Source organism: Cotesia glomerata, linkage group LG9 (assembly GCF_020080835.1).
Source record: "Cotesia glomerata isolate CgM1 linkage group LG9, MPM_Cglom_v2.3, whole genome shotgun sequence".
NCBI classification, from domain to species: Eukaryota; Metazoa; Arthropoda; class Insecta; order Hymenoptera; family Braconidae; genus Cotesia; species Cotesia glomerata.
The window spans coordinates 4048261-4066488 of NC_058166.1; the positions used below are offsets into that span (position 1 = coordinate 4048261).

Sequence of the window (18228 nt, forward strand, 5' to 3'; positions counted from 1 at the left end):
GTTTTTTTTATTTTTTTTTCATTTTTAACAATGAACGTAGGATTTATTTTGGCAGTTAATTTTATTATGAATAATTATAAACACAATAAATAACTTTTAAATTATTTTTTATTATTATTAGAAGTGTCGGTTGCAGGTTAACCATCAAATGTTTGTTTTCATTTTAATTTTTCGCGGTAAATTATTAAATATTTTATTATTTATTAATCTTACAAATTTTCATTAACTATTCATGTGTTGATGGATTTATAAACTAATATTTATTTAAAACTTAATGTTTATTGCAATTTTCATAACACCGTTAACCACTACTGATAGCGTCTGTAGACTTATGTTGACAAAACAAAGCAGCACGAAAAAATGAAAGAGCGCGCGTCGCGACTGATGCGCATACGTTTACTATGGGACATTTGAAAATTTCATAGTCACAATTTTAAATTTAAACCGAGTACACGTGACTAAATGTGAAACTTTTTTATAAATTTTTATTGTCGACTGAGCAACAGAAATTTTACTATGGAACTATAATGAAAAGTTTTAAGCACACTAACAGTTTTTGTTCTGTCAGTTTACGAAAATTTTTTATATATGTTTATGTAACAGTTGCATGGTCAAATTTACTATGGTCCCTAGTAAATATTGATTGGTACAATATGATATTCTTAAATTTTTATGGTAATATTTTGAATTGAGTCATTAAGGTTCAGTCTTATTATGTATGCATAGTAAATTTCTACAGAAATTTCTCACCGTGTACATAATAAAAAAAATTCAAAATATAAAACAAGTAAGAAACATATTGAGTTTTTTGGGGGGCCCGTTTTACCCCACCTTTCTCAATTTTTTAATTTCGATATACACAAAAAAATTAATACCATAAACTCAGTAAAAGGCAAAAAAAAGTAAAACGAGCTGAAAAACTCATATTATAAAAATTTTCTGAAAGTGGCCCATTTTGCCCCACATTTTCAATTTTTCATTTTTAATGAACAGAGCAAATTGAGGTCAAATACTTGGCAAGGGACTAAAAAAAAGTGAAACCAGAGAAAAACACTAAGGATATCAACATTTTTTTCTTAAGGGGCCCATTTTGCCCCCCTTCCCCTATAAGCTCATCCTGCTGTTACGCTCATCGAGACCTTTCATTTCAGTACGCACATGATTTTTTCATATATTTTATATAAATGATATTTTTGAAATATATAAAATATATCAAAAATACGTGTGGGTATTCAAATGAAAGGTCTCCATGAGGGTAACATCAAAATGAGCTTATATATTTTAAAATATCATCCTCGGACAAAATACATTGTAATTTATTAATTATTGATATTTTTAAAGATATAAAATCATTCTGATGTTACGCTCATCGAGACCTTTCATTTGAATACCCACATAATTTTTTCATATATTTTATATATATATATATATATATATATATATATATATATATATATATATATATATGATATTTCTCATATTTGTGAAATATATAAAATATATAAAAGAATTCATGTGGGTACTCGAATGAAAGGTCTCCGTGAGTATAACATCAGAATGAGCTTATATATTTTAAAATATCATCCGTGGACAAAATACATTGTAATTTATTAATTATTGATATTTTTAAAGATATAAGCTCATTTTGATGTTACACTCATCGAGATCTTTCATTTGAGTACGTACATGATTTTTTCATATATTTTATATATATGATATTTCTAATATTTGTGAAATATATAAAAAATTCGTGTGGGTATTTAAATAAAAAGTCTCCATGAGTGTAACATCAGAATGAGCTTATATCTTTAAAAATGTCATTAATTACGAAAGGAGATTGTATTATGTCTACTGATAATATTTTTTAAAGTCTACCTGTTGCAGAACTACTTACATTGGACTTTATTTAAGATTCGGCTATAATGTGTTCAATTCCGTTGAGTTATACCAAAAAATGGCATCAGCTCAGAAGTTCCTACATATATGTATATAGATCCGCAATTCTTGACTTACCTCGATGAAACTCAATTCAATACCTTTATTCTAAGAACAAAAATCTCGATCAAGTTCGAAAATGGGCCAAATCGGTCCATTTTCATGAAAATCAAAATTTTACGAGATTTTTTCAAACAACTTCAAAACCATAATAGATAACTAAATTCTGGTAATTGTATTTCAAAGTTCATGTAATAAGCTTCAATTAACCTTATTATATTTTTTTTCAATAATTTTTTCTATTTTTGCTACAACTTCTAAAATCAGTTAAAATATGAAAAATAATTATTTTTATATCATTATCCTCGAATAACTACAGCATAATTCATTTATCAAAATTCCGTAAAGTGCACGTTAAAACTCAAGAAATAAGTTAAAATTTTCATTATAAAATGTATAATTTTCCTTAAATTTTTTAATTTTATCAATGTTCTAAAGGTAAATCAAATCTTTGAACTATTACTATGTGCTCAAATTTAGAAATCTACCCTTTCATGTCGGGTGTGATCAATAAAAATAACTTTTTTTTTTTCTAATTCAAATTTATACTTTATTCGAATTTTTTTGTAATAACTTCAATTTTCATTTGTTTATACCTACAAAAATGTTTTTTTGAAAATTTCAATCTTTTTAAACTCCAACTTCACTCCGCTGAAAAAATATCCGACTCCACTCTGTACGCGAAGAGTTGTTAGTTCACTCCGTTTTTCCGGGTGATAGGAGTGAAATTGACTCCGAATTCTCTCCTGATGCTTTACGAGGTATAAACTAAAAAAATATGCTAAATATTAAATAGTGATAAACGAATGTTAATAGTATGAAATATACATTGGATACCCATTCAGAATATAAATATGAATTATTCCACAAGCGTAAGTATAGAAAAAAGCACACGAACAGTTTACGTATTATATGCTCTGATCAATATCAACTAATTTATTCTTCTCGGTCACGTACAAAATACAATATGACTCGTTCCACTTTTTTAACACATGTAATTTGTGTTAACCAATGTACCAATGAAACGTATGGATATTTTTAAATCACATTCCCCGTATGTATTCAATTAAAACTACATCACAAATAAAATTGGGTAATCATTGTGTAATCAAATGTGTGACTCTTCCGTTTTTTAATCATGGAAAATCAAATAAATTGATTATTTATTTAATTTTTTTATTTACCGTGGGTTAACGAATCTTTTCAAAAAAATTTACAAAGTTAAAAAACAAACGAAACCAATAATATTTTTTATTTAAAAAACTAACCTCGGATTATATAATATCTACTCAAAAAAATGAATTTTCAACAATTAATTTAAGTAATTATAATTCTTGATACAACTTGAAAACTAAAATTTATTAATACACTTATAATTTCAATTTTTATTTATTTAAATATTTGTTCGAAAATGAAAAAGTTTGGAAAATCCGAAAGTGCACGCCTCATAATCTCATTTTCCACGTTAACGAGGTTCGACCGAATCTAATGTGAAAAATAATTTCCAACTTGGGGCTTTAAAATTAAGTATACGTATAAATAAATATGTCATTTATCTAATCCCAAAATTTTAAAAAGATTCACTGTTTAGGTACTTACACGGAAAAAAAATCCTATGAAAAATTACTATAGTAACATCGTAATCCAGGACTAGACTTTCAGTATCTCGATTTTTACGATGCTGCCGTCTACAGAATACAATTTGAATTATTGAAAATTACGATGTTATTTAGTAAATTTTTTTTCCGTAAGAGCAAGTGAATAAGGACGCATACTATATGTTTTAATGAAAGAGAGACAGAGTCTAGTAGTTTGCGACGCCACCACCGCAAGATAACCAACTACTGTATCGAGGGTCTTATTATGTGACTGAACAGAAACTTTAGAAATTCCCTCCGATAGCGTGAGGGGATAAACCTTGGACTTGAGGCGGAGAGGACACCGGGTTCGATTCCTGGATGATACAGAATTATTTTTTCGGTGACCTTAACTTCTTTTTAATTTGAATGATAGAAATTTACGATGTTGCATCGTATAAATTACGATGTTTGAGTTCTGGTCCGGCACTGCAATGTCCTATACTAAAAATTACGATGTTTTCATTGTAATTTTTCATACAATTTTCTTTCCGTGTAGATATTAAATCTTCAAAAATCACATTTTTTATCTCTTTAAACATGGTCTCTTATGACAAACAAACTTTAGTCGAAATTTTAATTATTTTTTTCAAAATTAACCTCCCAACTTTAACGAATAAAAAACTATACACAAGAAACTTGGATTATTGTAAAATATAAAAAAAATTTAATAATAATACATTACCGATATAATTTTTGAAATATTTAAAGTTTAATTTTATGTTTTTGACTCGTTTATCGTCAGCTATTTATTCGAATAAAGATTTGGCAACGTCGCGTCAACCGCTAAGAAAAAAGAAAAGGATAGAAATATAGTTACAGAGAGAGAAATATTTAACTAACACACTCATGCACGTCTCTAATGGGTATAATCGAACGCATTGTTGCCAAATCTGTTTATTTAATCCGGCAAGTAATAAATACGAAAGTCATTTTATTACTTTATTTTATTAAATAAGTAAAAATCATCAATTATTAAATTGTTCGAATTATTTTAAATTAAGATAAAGAATTTTGACGAATATTGGAATGACTGAAAGTAAAAAAAAATTTTAACATTATTAAAATTGAATAAAATAAAATACAAAAAACAGAAAACTCTGCTATGGTTTAGTGGCGCTATAATTCCATGGTGAGAAAGAAAAATACTATAATAAAATGTAAATATAGACATACAAATACACAGTCGTATCTTAATTTTTTATAAATAATAATTAAACGACAGTGAATTGAACGCTTATATTAATTGAGAAAGTCTTTAGAGTGTTACTTTAAATGATAAAAAAACAATTATTCCGGTACAATAATTTTTTCGACCAATTTCTCTACCACATACACGGATCCATGAACACAGACACACGGACGTCCAGGAAGGATTAGTTTTAATGTTATTATTTACTATGTTAAAGAAAATAATTGTTATTGAAATATATTTTTTTATGCCTGACAGATTATTTGACGATATAAGTGCATTCATATTATCCTGTAAGTGCGATATAAGTTAAAAGAAATCAATTTCAGTTTCGAGAAAACTGCTTTTTTTATATGTCGAGAGTAGAGCACTACCTTAACGCTTCGCTTATGAGGCATGCAATTATCTGAGTAAAGTGAAGTTATAATGATAAATGGATCAATAATCTTACCAAGTTTTTCTTTTAGCATAAGAAATGTTGTAAGTGGAAAGATACTTTTTTTTTTTTTTTTCAGTGTAACTAATAGTATATTTTTGTACTTAATAAAATGCATTGAATATCGCAAACTAATTAAGAATCGGTTGATTCGTTTGGAAAAAATTACAATTAAAAATTTACAAAAAGGTGTTTTTCGACGATAACTCCCTTATTAACAAAAAAAAATTAGGAAAACGGTTGACCCTAAAGGCCATCCCTGCAACTTCCCGCTAATTCCGTTAATACCTGGCCGCTTTTTTGAGCTCTTCGAGCTCAAAAGTACAATCTGTGTGTTGATTTAAGCTCTCCGAGCTCAAAAATATACCTTTTCTATGCTTTTGAGCTCTTTGAGCTCAAAAGTCTGATAGAAGTTTCATAGAACACTATTTTTTGAATGTTCATACCGCAATAACTTTTGAATGAATGAACCGATTTTTACGCGGTTGGCGGCATTCTACGTAGTTTTTTAAGCCTTATAAATAATTTCTAAGTTTCAATTGGTCAAACTAGAAATTTCGGAGTAACTCTGAAAAAACACTTTTTTCGGTTTTCTTTCGTTCACGATATCTCTCGAACGAATCAACTGATTTTGACCGGATTGGCGGCGATCGACGTGGTTTTTCAAAATTGAGAGCTGATTAGTTTTTGGAATCGATCGATTGAGCCGTTTAAAAGTTATCCAAAAAAAACCACTTCAGAAAAAATTTTTTTTCCTACTTTTTTTTAGATTTCTCCAAATTTCTCAAAATCTATCGGTCCGAATCGGTTCAAATTAACAGGAAATCTAAGTTTGGCAAAGCCCTTTCGAATGACACCAACCGCGATGAAATCGGTTCAACCGTTCAAAAGTTATAAGAGGTTTACATACTTACACACACACACACACACACACACACACACACACACACACACACACATACACACAGACATAGTGACACCCTCGCGGGAATAGTCAGGAAAGCTTCCTAGGACCTCAAAACGTCGAGATCTAATGAAAACTCGATTTTCGAAAAACGGGGTAAAACCAATAACTTCCCGATTTTTGAAAATTTTCAATTTTCTTAGCGGGAAGTTAAAAATTTAAAACGATTCAACCCATGTAAAATGTATATCTACACGGAGAAAATTTTATAGTAAAGTTTATTATCTAGTTGTGGTAAAATCTATTAACTGAATTCGATAGTAGTGAATATTATTTAAATAATTATGTAAACCATCTGAATTGTAATACACGAGAAAAAATTTCTGGGAAAATTTACGATACAACTATTGTAAAGCTGGACTATACTTTTATTACTATTAATTGTCAAATATTTTAGAAGAAGAAATACTATTTATTCATGATAAAATACGATATTACTATTGTAAAAAGTAAGAGATGAAAATTTCCAGTGCTGCCTCTGTATCTTTCCAATAGAACTATAGCAAATTTTACAATAGTTGAATTGGAATGTTTCTCAATTAGTGTGAGTGATGGCCGTGCACAGCGCTAGACTCCGAGTTTATGTAAATGTTAAAGGATATGGGTCTTAGTTTACCTCGGATAGCGTAGAGGGAGAGTCTCTGGCTGCCAACACAGAGTTCTGGGTTCGATTCCCAGATAGTACGAAAATGTCGGTTTCTTTTTTCGATTACTGTACAGGTACCAATTAGTCCAACCTTCTATCTCTCTCCCTCCCTAATATTTCTTTTAAAAAAACCAACTGTGAATTTTTACAATAGTTGAATTGTAAAGTTCACAAACACATATTGTATAATTTGCTCTATAGTATTCGATTTTTTAAGACTCTTGCTAGTCTTATTTGCTGGATAAAATTTACAATAGTAGATCGTAAAAATTACTAAATGAGAAGTATAGTCCACCGTTACTATTTTATTTAGTAAAAATTACAATAGTAAAATAGTAAAAACTCCTTCAATTTTCTTTCCGTGTAGTTACAATTCTGATGGTAACTACTATTTATGATGGTAATCAGTAATAAGAGCTTTTATTATTTTAACTAGTAACTACTATTATCAAAATCGTTATTCCTAATATAACCTGATGGTTGCAGTTACCATCAGTAATAACAATAGTTACTATCTAAGGTAGTAAAAAATATTTAAATTAAGAATCTGCGTTAGAGTGGATGCATTTCTGAATTAACTAAAAGCAGTTGTAGCGCAGTGTAGTGCACAAAATATCGGGATTAAATTCGGATTGAATTTATATTTAAATTCTTATTTGTCTAACACAAGTTTCAATGCCAAATTTTTCAAAAAAAATTTGCAATTTCCAAAAAAATCAAAATTTTCAATAAAATTGAAATTTAAAAAAAAATTGAAATTTCAAAAAAAAATTTTTAATCTTACAAAAAATTTTTAAAAAACATAATTTTCAAAAATTATGTCATTCAAAGTAATCAATCACAGCTCTAATATTTGAAAATTTTTATCATATATGGATTTAAACGATCGTGTTATTACTTATTTTAATATTTTAAAGGAAAAAATGTACATAACTAAAATATGGATTCAAATAAAGAATTTAATTAAATAAATTTATATTATTTTTTCTTTCAGAATTTTTACAATCTGAGATGGTTACAGTTACTATCTTCGATTATAGAGGTTATAATTTTTAATAATTACAATTATCATTTTCGATAGTAATCTTTACCATTATTAATAGTAACTATTACAATTGTCAATTATACCATCTATTAATTTGTGACTAATTAATTTTATTACCATTTCAGATAGTAGGAGTTAATATTTTTGTATAGTAAATAGTATAATTGATTTTTCTCCGTGTATATATTTGTCAAGTTGAATCGTTTTTAATCGCTTTGAACCATTTCGAATCGTTTTCAATCTTTTTTTTTTAATAAGGGCTACCTTGTTGCAGAGTCAACCGCTTGTCAAATTTTTTCATCCGTAGTTGCACGTACATTGAACTCTAAAATAGTATAACAATAATTTATTAAAATAATTTCAGACTGAAATTTACACTAACTCGATGTATGCAAATGATTAGCATTATACAGCGGAGCTTTGAAAAATCTAGCCTCTCCAAGGGGTAAATCGAGCTGCTTTATGTATAACGAATAACTTGTGTTGAGTGTTGGAAGTAGTGAAGCATAGAGAAGAAACATGTTAGCTAAAAAAATAATTTAGGACTATGAAAAAAAACATGAAAAGAACCGTCAGCCGTCTTGGAGTATTATAGAATAATATTCGTGCATTAAACAAACTTACAAAAAGAAAATGTGTGTATATGCAAAACACGTATGTAAGTCACGCAAACTAAATGAGTAAACTCTTATCGCGATGACCTTCATATAAAATTATATAACTTTAAAAAACTTTCGTGAATATGGTCTAATGATTTTCAATGAAAAAAAATTTAATAACCTCGAATTTAACATAGCTTGTCTTCAACTTCTGGAGCTTAATAGTCGCTTGTGCTCTATTTTTATTATCTGAGAGGAAAATGATGCGAAATTTTGAATTTTAAATTAAAGCACAATTTGGTAAATTGTCCATACACTGAGAGAAAAATTTCTTTTGAAAAAAATTGCCATTACAATAACTAATTTTTGTTTAAAATTTTGAACAATTTTACTGTTAGCTGAAGAAATAAATACTTTTCTCACAGTAACTTTCTCGTTGAAAAAAAAATGTTTGATTGGGAAAAAAAGAATTTTAGATAGACAATTTGCGAATTTTGATCCAATGATTTTTTTTTCCAAATCTAGAAAATGTTTTTCAACAAGAAAATAACTGCAAAAAAAATTTTTATTTCTTTAATCAAAAAATCAAATTTTTAACAAATTAATTTTTTTATTGCAACAATTTAATGTAAACTGTAAAATTCATTCGAATTCCGGTTAATTTTTATAGTTTCAAACAGTACAGCGGACATTGGAGTGGCACAAATGTAAATATTACAAAATTTAATGTAGAAAGTATATAAGCCACAATTTTTAATTTAATATCGAAAATGTGATTATTAGCTGTCACTATAGTAAATAACGACTCTCTCATCTTAAAAAATTACAGTTTCAAACAGTAAAAATTGCCGTTTCAATATGTTGTCTATACTATGAGCAGAAGGGGAAGACTTCACTCTCGGAAAATTTAACATTTGAAACAATAAAATTCTACTCTTAAAATATATATTTTACCAGTCCAAGCAAATCAATAATTATAATTTGATTTTTAGCGTTGCGTTTAAAATTTATCATTTTACTTTGTAAATATTGACGTTGCTTGTATATAAATTTAGTAACTGTAGTTTATATTTTTTACATAAGGTAAAAGCCCCAATTATTGACGCTATAAGAGACAAAGTTATGATTTCATTTTTTTTAAGCAATCAAATATAAATATCGATGTATTTTGTTTGTGGTAATGTCTTCAGTAATGTTTTAACTAATCAATTTCTTTTTTTAAAATGATAATCAGTGATATTTACTAATTAATTTTAAATAATTAAATATATGATCTGGATACACCAATTATTGACGGGTTAAAAAACTGATTGATCTAATTATTGACGTACCGTAACCCCAATTATTGACGCTCCTACTGCACATGCGTCGAATCATTTGGTTATATTGTTATTTATCAAAAACTTGGTATAAAGTAATCAATATTATTAAAGTTAATTAATAATAATTTCTATGAATGAATAATTATTATGAAAAATATAACAATTTATTTAAAAACTTATTTAACACTAAAACACGCCGAGTTATTTGACAGTTAAAAGCCTTGAATATAATCGCGTATATAACGTATTTTATACTTAAAAAAAAAGGCGTCATAGCGCTGTCGACTGGCTGTCAATATGGGATTCACCATAAAAATTATGAACTAGTTGTTGACTCCCATTATTTAAATATCATAAAGCATACAATTAATTTCGATTATTTAATTTTATAAATATTTCATATATTGTTAATTAAAAAAAAAAAATAGATCATATAATTACCTAAAAAATATATTTTAAACTCGGCTGTGAAAAAATGCTTTTCTAACCAAAGTTGTTAAGAAAATAGACGCTCGTAAGCTGATTTGATGAACTGGTGCTAACTTTATTTTTTTTTAATAATTAATATTTAATATTTTGAACTGAATGTGATTTTTTTCAATTTTTTAATTAATTAGAATTTAATAAAAATTTATTTGATCGTTATTCTTACTACAGATAATTTAATATATTTAAAAATAATTTAGGGTGTCAATATTTAGACCCCCGTCAATAATTGGGGCTTTTACCTTATTATGCAATCATTTTTCAGGTACAAAATGATAAATATCAAAGTCAAAATTCTTAATTATTATACTTTAATATTTCGGACTTTCACATAGCGAATATTACTGTGTGAAATAGTATTTTCTTCCATGTAAATAATAAATTGTAGCATTTAAATAATAAATATTATAAAGTGATTGTTAAAACCACGATTTTACTGTTTAAAATGGTAATTTTTTCCAATTGATCATTACTTATTATAAATCGACTATTATTTATTACAGTTTACTTTTTTCCGTGCCTTTTTTCCAAAAGAAACTTTTGTTTTCAGTGTTTAATATTCATTTTTTAAATCAAATAATCGTTATGAGACGTGCATTTTTGGACTGTCCAAACTGTCTTTTTATTTTTATTTAATAAAAGAATTAAGAATTTTTTTCTCGAGGTTTTTTTATTCGTAATATATGAATAAAATTATTCTTCTCGGAAAGGAATTTCACTCGGAAGAGATAAAGTCAATTAAAAATTATCTACGCTACATTAACTCTACAAATTTTTTTCGGTGTTCTATATAAAAATCGATTCATTAAAATAAAAACGTATGGCCACTGTTTTTAACGGCTTATTTAAAAAAAACTAAGGATTTCTAACAATTCAGAAAATTACTCAAAGAATTAAAATTTCATGATATCGACGCTACGGCAAAAAATATTGGTTCCAAAACTACAAGTGATATTAACCCTTCGTTACTCGCGCTATACGGTGATTCCCCGCACTACACTACTCAACCTAATAGAGTTGGCGTGAAAACGAGTGAGACACTAGAGAAAGCGCGAGTAAGGTTAAAATTGCATTTCAAAAAGTGGTTCAATTGTAGAATCAAAGGTGATACAAAAATTTTATCACTGTGGTGTGAATTTTGTATCAGTTTCTATGCATGCGCAAGCCAACTATACTTTTTAGTCCACGTACAGGTTATATTCTTCGTTGTTTACATTTATATATTTTATAATTGTTCTTAAAATAATAACATAAAATACTGGCGGGTTTTTTTGAAAAAAATCAAAAATACTGCATCGAATTATCGAAATGTATTATTAATCTTTATTTTATTAAATTAGCCATGAATTACAATAAAGAAATGGTAATTTTCACCATAAACAAAAACAAAATTGAACTTTTTCAAAAACCCTCCGAATAGGCCTTATTCTTCTACGGTAGTGTAATAAGGCCTACGGGTTAAACATACTGGAAATAGTTGTACTATAGGGTACACGGAAAGAACAATAACCAACTGCACATACTAGTATAGTATACTCCGTGATATCTATAGTGAAAAAAAATTTCAGACTATAGTCAATATCCTTCAAAGTATACTAAATTATTTTTGGACTGTACTCAGTGAAGTCTTCGATTTAATCGATTAATTTTTCTGGTTATATCGCGTAAAATTTCACGGGATATAATCTGAAAAATTATTTCGTGTAAATTAAATTATACTCGGTTGAAATTTGGATTATGCCCACGGTGACTCCACCAATTTTTTTTCTAGCGCCTGCGCACTTAGCATTATCATATCTATTATGTATTTTAAGAGTTAGGTTAGTCAAATATTGTTTTAAATACTTATTACATACATTAAAAACATTTAAGGAGCATTAAAGCACAATTTTTCCGATAATTTGGAGTTAAAAATTTTTTTTTTCTCTTCTTAGACTCTTCGAACCTAAAAATTTCATTTTTCAATATTGAAAATATAGTAGGGCTGGTTTAACACGCAGTAAGCGCCTTGCTCAACTAGCCCCAATTGAGGCAACAAAATAAAAGTTAGGTTATAAAAGAATGATAAGAATTAAAAATAAACAATCATATATAATCGAAAGGGCAAACATTAAGTCATCTTTGAATACTTTCGTGATCACGATATAGCATTTTTAAGCGAGTGTAGGAGAAAAATTTTAAAGACCTATTTTTTTTTTTGACGCAAAAAAAAAGAAGACGTTTTGTCAGTTAGTCTAAACATCGGACGGCAGTTGACTTTCGCGCGATGTGTTCTTCTCTCGTAACCCTTTCTTTTCACCATTTACACTTTTGTTGTAAGTTGCTTAGTTTTCGAGATATTTCGATTGCACAACTTGCCCCTACGATCAACTAGCCCCGCCCTACCCTACTTAAAAAAATTGGTATTAGAGATCAATCATCACTTAAATTTAGCTACAATACTTTTTAACATGTTGAAAAAAATTAGAACAATGATTTTTAATGATTAAATATAAAATTATAAAAAATGCTTACCATTTACTCAAACCATTTTTTAGAAATTCTTCTGCACTATTTTAGCATATGATGGATGATGTACTATAAAAGACAAGAAACGTGGTATAAGAACTCTATAAACTTGCCGCAACATTTCTATGCTTGACGATTCTACTAGAGTGGCCTTTGGAAGAAGCGGTTATTTTTAAATATCATTTCTGTCAATTATACAGAAAGAAAAATTTCTTGACTGGAGGAAAAAATTCTTGGCTCAATAAAATTTTCGGGTGTCTGAAGGAAGACCGAAGTTGTGTTGGCCGAAGTAAAAATTTTTCTTGAAATTCTATTCTTGGTGGAAGTCATTTTTTCTTAATTCAAATTATCTTAATTATTTGATACAATAAATTTTTATATTAGATCAAGATTTTTAGATACTTTAGGGAAGCAGCGCCACTTCAGCTGAGAAAAAAATTTTCTCAACTTGAAAAAATTTTTCTCTAGAATATTTGATACCCAGTTTATATTATTTTAGCGTGCAATTATACATATTGAATAAAAAAAAAAATGATTCAATATTATTTGATCTTCCCATTTGACATATTAATCAATAAATAGGGGAGGGGGGGGGGCAAAATGGGGTACTTAAGAAACCGTTATGATTTTAAGGACAAATATGCTGATTTTTCTCGTTTTCAGTCGTAATTGAAGGAAAATAATCAAATTTCAAGTTGCCGTAGAAAAAAAATTTTAGTGGCCCCTAATTCCTGATTGGTTCAAGATCAAAGTGCGCGCGTACGCGCGCAATTTAAATTCCTAGTGTTTATTAAAAATACCCTTCGAAAATTCTTCTTTACGCGTATTTATTGTTTATTGTCATCGAGGCTAGAGTATAGAAGCCGTCAAATTGGTTCTATTTAAAAATCCAATAGATACAGATTTAATATCACAAGGTGATACAAATTTTAAATCAACTCTGTTGAACCCACAGGTGATACGATTTTCGTATCACCTGATGCAATTTTTACCCCACATTTTTTTCTGTGGATTTTCATCCGACAGTTACCCAGGTCGTTTACAGAATTATAATTGGAAAGCATAAAAAATAACGTAGGAAATATTGGCGTTTGCTGTTAACGAACCAAAGCATAAATCCTGCATTACTTGGTTAGATTCAGTTGTCTGTGGGATGATGTCAGATCCTAGCTGATGGCTTTTGGTGTGTGGTTATCCATGTAATGCGAAAGGAGTGGAATTGAAGCACAATGACATTGGTGAGCCAGGTCGTACTCATTCACTGTAGAACTCATGAGATCAACGACCTATAGGCTGATCCAGGTCACTCTTTCGTGTACTCTGGATACTCTTGCGCTTTGAAACGGCCAGCATATCGTCGTCTATGCCGGCGATTGCGTGGCACAACTATCCTTAACTTCCACCACCGCTTTAACGTGTACCACCTCCACGTTTACATCCTTACTGATCTTATTCTCCATGTCTTCCACACGCCACGTACATGCATTTATTTCCGTTGGTATTACCTAAACTGCAACGTCCATATTAAACACACGTGAGCATAGGTTACGAGCAATTCACGTGCCAATAGCGCCTTATACAAAAATCACTATAACTTTTAATTTATGTGGACTAGACTAGTCTTGGTCTAGACTACAATAAAACTACGAGAACACAACTTGCAGACTTTTGATTTAAGAAAATTAGTTTAGTTGATTCAACTTTTACTCTTGTTTAAAAGAATTTTAGCATACTTATAAATAATGCATGTGAAAACGTGTTGGTAGCTACGAAAGTCAGTTAAATTATATTTGCAATTATTTCCTTAATATATTTAGGAATTAAACGTTTCACAACGCACGAGCGTGTGGAACGCTAAATCAATAAACAAAGTTTGGAAAATACGAAAGTGCACGCCTCATAATCTTATTTTTCATAATAAAATTGATTAAAATAAAAGACAAATACTTTTAAATCTTTCGCACCATTGTCCACCCAGAAAAGAAAGGTACTGCACGTGTGTTGTAAACGAACCTTATTTACATAGATATAGATATACAAACGATAAGTGAATTTTAGTTTATTGCTAATTATAATTAAACTACATTGAATTAGACCGTGATATTCGAAAGGACTTAGTTTTGGATAATACTGAAGCGTATAAAAAAAAATGGAATTGATCAGTTAAGTTTTTCGGCAGTTATCGTGACCACGCCAGTTTCCGTACATACATTAGACACACGGATGTCCACGGAATAATTTTTTTATTTATTTAGAAAGCAAAATGTCTTTTAAACACGTCATGTGTTGAAACTAGTGTTTTTCCATGACATTTATTTGTAAATATTATTCTTCAAGTGCAATAGAAAACAAATAGAGACAATTTTAGTTTAAAAAATTACTTGATTTTTGTAAGACAAGAGTAGAGCACTACTTCATTCGCTTCGGTTATGAGTCGTGCAAAAAGGATGTTTTAAGAACTAGTTTTATTAAAGTATAAAGTCGGCGTTTTTTTACTCATTTGTTTAGTATATTTACAAAAAAATGTAGTTAAAAAATTATTAGTACGGCTGTCAGTTAGTCCGTGCACTTGTTTGTCTATAATAACAAAATTTTCAAGAAATTCAAATTTAAAAGGCTCCTCTGAATAGCTGTAAGCAGCATATCGATTGGTTAAGCCATTTGAAAGTTATGAGTGACTTATACAAACGCATACGTCGAAATCCGATGCAAACCAGATTTTTGAAGTTTGAAAAATTGAAAAGTCGTCTAACTGAAAGTATAAAAAAGATTTTACAACGCGAAATTGTCACATGCCGCAATGTCGAGAGTCAAGCACTCTGGCATGCAAGAGTGTTGCGAAGCATGCAATAGTCATTATAATTTTCCACTATTTTTTCCACTAGTTCTGACTCAATAATTTAATAAAATTATTAATATTTTTTATTTTCAATAACGATTCGAGAAAGCTATTAATGATTTAATGATCAATTATATTTCTTAAACTCGTTCTAGACTTAAAAAAAAAAAAAAAAAAAAAAAAAAAAAAAAAAAAATTTCCTCTCACGATATTTATTATGCTGAGAAAAAAAACTTGGTATTGCTCTACTAACAATAGGTGGTATTTTGCTCAGCACTATACATATACTAATTATCACAATACTTCAATTTACTTTAGTCAGAATACCGAATGCTAAATGGAATGATTATGAATTCACTTTACTGACGTAATTTCATTTTTTAATAAGTATTTAAATGGATAAAAAAATAAAATTATAATTGTTATAATAAATTTTAATTTTCAAGTTGCATCAAGAGTTATAATTACTTACAATAATTGTTTAAATTTATTTTCTGACTAAGGTAAAAGCCCCAATAGATGATCATATACTGGTACGTGATCATCTATTGGGGCTTTTACCTTATCCCAAAATAAAATTGAGATGCAATATATTGAGACACTACAAAATGTCCCGATTTTATCAGCCTAGCGAACTACCACCCGAAATTTTCGTTACCGACACTCGCTAAATTAATATGTAGCCCCCGTGACGTCACAGGACGACGCGAGGAGGGGAAGAGTGGTTACGAACCTCAAAACTTGAGCGGTGATCGACACTTCGATCTATCCCCCATTGTCAACCACCACGTTAGATATTTCTTGGTCAATTTACTACTATATCTTTATTACCACTATCAGGTGATTACTCACCAAAATTTATAAAACTTACTACTAATTAATCTAAGATTCCTTTTTACTACTATTAGGTGACTATTCACCATAATTTACCATTAATTCGCTATAATATTTCTAATATTAAATAATATTCATTCTATTGTTACAAGTATCCTATTTCATTGTTAAGTTGCGTTACCGAAAGATCACAAGTTTATATTAAAAGTGCTTATTTTGTGTAATAAAGTTAAGTTTATTGTTATCACTGCTATACACTATTACTAAACTACCACTATTCATCTACCCGGGGAAAAAGGTTTAGATCTGACCAGATATAATTATATCTGGTCAGATCTATTGGAGACATAATCAGATCTAGTCATATCTGATCAGATCTAAACAGATATAACTATATCTGAGTTGAAAAATACATCAGCCATGAACAGATCTAGTCATATCTGATCAGATCTAAACAGATATAACTATATCTGAGTTGGTAAATACATTAGACATGATTAGATCTAGTCATATCTGATCAGATCTAAACAGATATAACTATATCTGGGTTGAAAAGTACATCAGACATAAAAAGATTTTATTATATCTGGCCAGATATAACTATATTTGTTAACTATTAATAAATACTAATAAATTATTTTAATAAATATACTTCCCTCCCAAATAAATATTTATTAAATGTTAAAAAATATTTATTAGAATTTAATAAATTAAATAATTGTCTTCGAATAAATTAATTTGTTAATAGTTAATAAATCTTTCTATCAGCATATATTGATAATTAATAATTTGCAAATTTGATAAAAAATTTTGTTCATTACGCATCGATCATGGGTACGATTTGCATTACTTGTAGTTATTACAAACTCTACTCTTCAAGGAAGCCTCGTAGGTAAACAGGTAATGAATTAGACTTTCAAGCACCAGGTTCAAGGTTCGGTTCCAGCGTGCGCCGGTTTTTTTTTTTTTTCTATGGAAATAATTCTATATAATTATATAGGGCCATTTTTCGTATATAATTATGCGTGAGTATATATAATTATATATAATATTTTGTACCCGGGTAATTTAAAGATCTGACCAGATCTGGTCAGATCTGTTTATATATGGCCAGATCTAATCCGTTTTTCCCGGGTATCTATTTACTACGACTATCTATATTCAATTAAAAGGGTCAAGTAAAATAAATTAACTGGCACGTGTGAGAACTTCTGTCCAGAATTAATAAAATAATTCAAAACCAAAAGACATTCATTTGTTCACGGAAGCGGAATATTCCAGAGCAGCGAATCCCACTTTTTATAAGTTTAGACGATTATTTTCTTATCCGCGAGGTCTAATGGTCTAAATAACTAAATTTTTAAACAAAACAAAAATTTAGTGTTTCAATAAGTGGAGCTAATTTATTCGTAATGTGATTGGTCAAATATATCATAAGCATGAAAATATATGGAAACTCTATATTCAGGTGCGCGCTTGCGTGCGCATATTAAATTCTAGTCCCAACATAAAATTGAGATGAAATATATGTAAAGCCAATTTATTCGTAATGTGATTGGTCAAATATATCATAAGATAAGCATGAAAATAGATATAATTCCACACTAACATTTAGACGCGCGCTTGCGCGCGCATATTCAATTCTAGTCCCAACATAAAATTGAGATGAAATATATGTAAAGCCAATTTATTCGTATGTGATTGGTCAAATGTATCATAAGCATG

General features: G+C 28.8%; 1 protein-coding gene and 1 long non-coding RNA gene across 2 annotated transcripts in view; one reads left to right on the top strand and one right to left on the bottom strand.

The window, feature by feature from the left end:
• Nucleotides 1-18228, top strand: part of LOC123271216 — a 353707-nt gene that overhangs the window by 250877 nt on the left and 84602 nt on the right. The window lies entirely within an intron of this gene.
• On the bottom strand, nucleotides 1010-11334 carry LOC123271235. Its single transcript, XR_006510811.1, has 3 exons — nucleotides 11323-11334; nucleotides 5527-5532; nucleotides 1010-1104 (listed from the first exon to the last, which is right to left on the bottom strand). It is a non-coding gene; the product is annotated as an uncharacterized LOC123271235 (long non-coding RNA).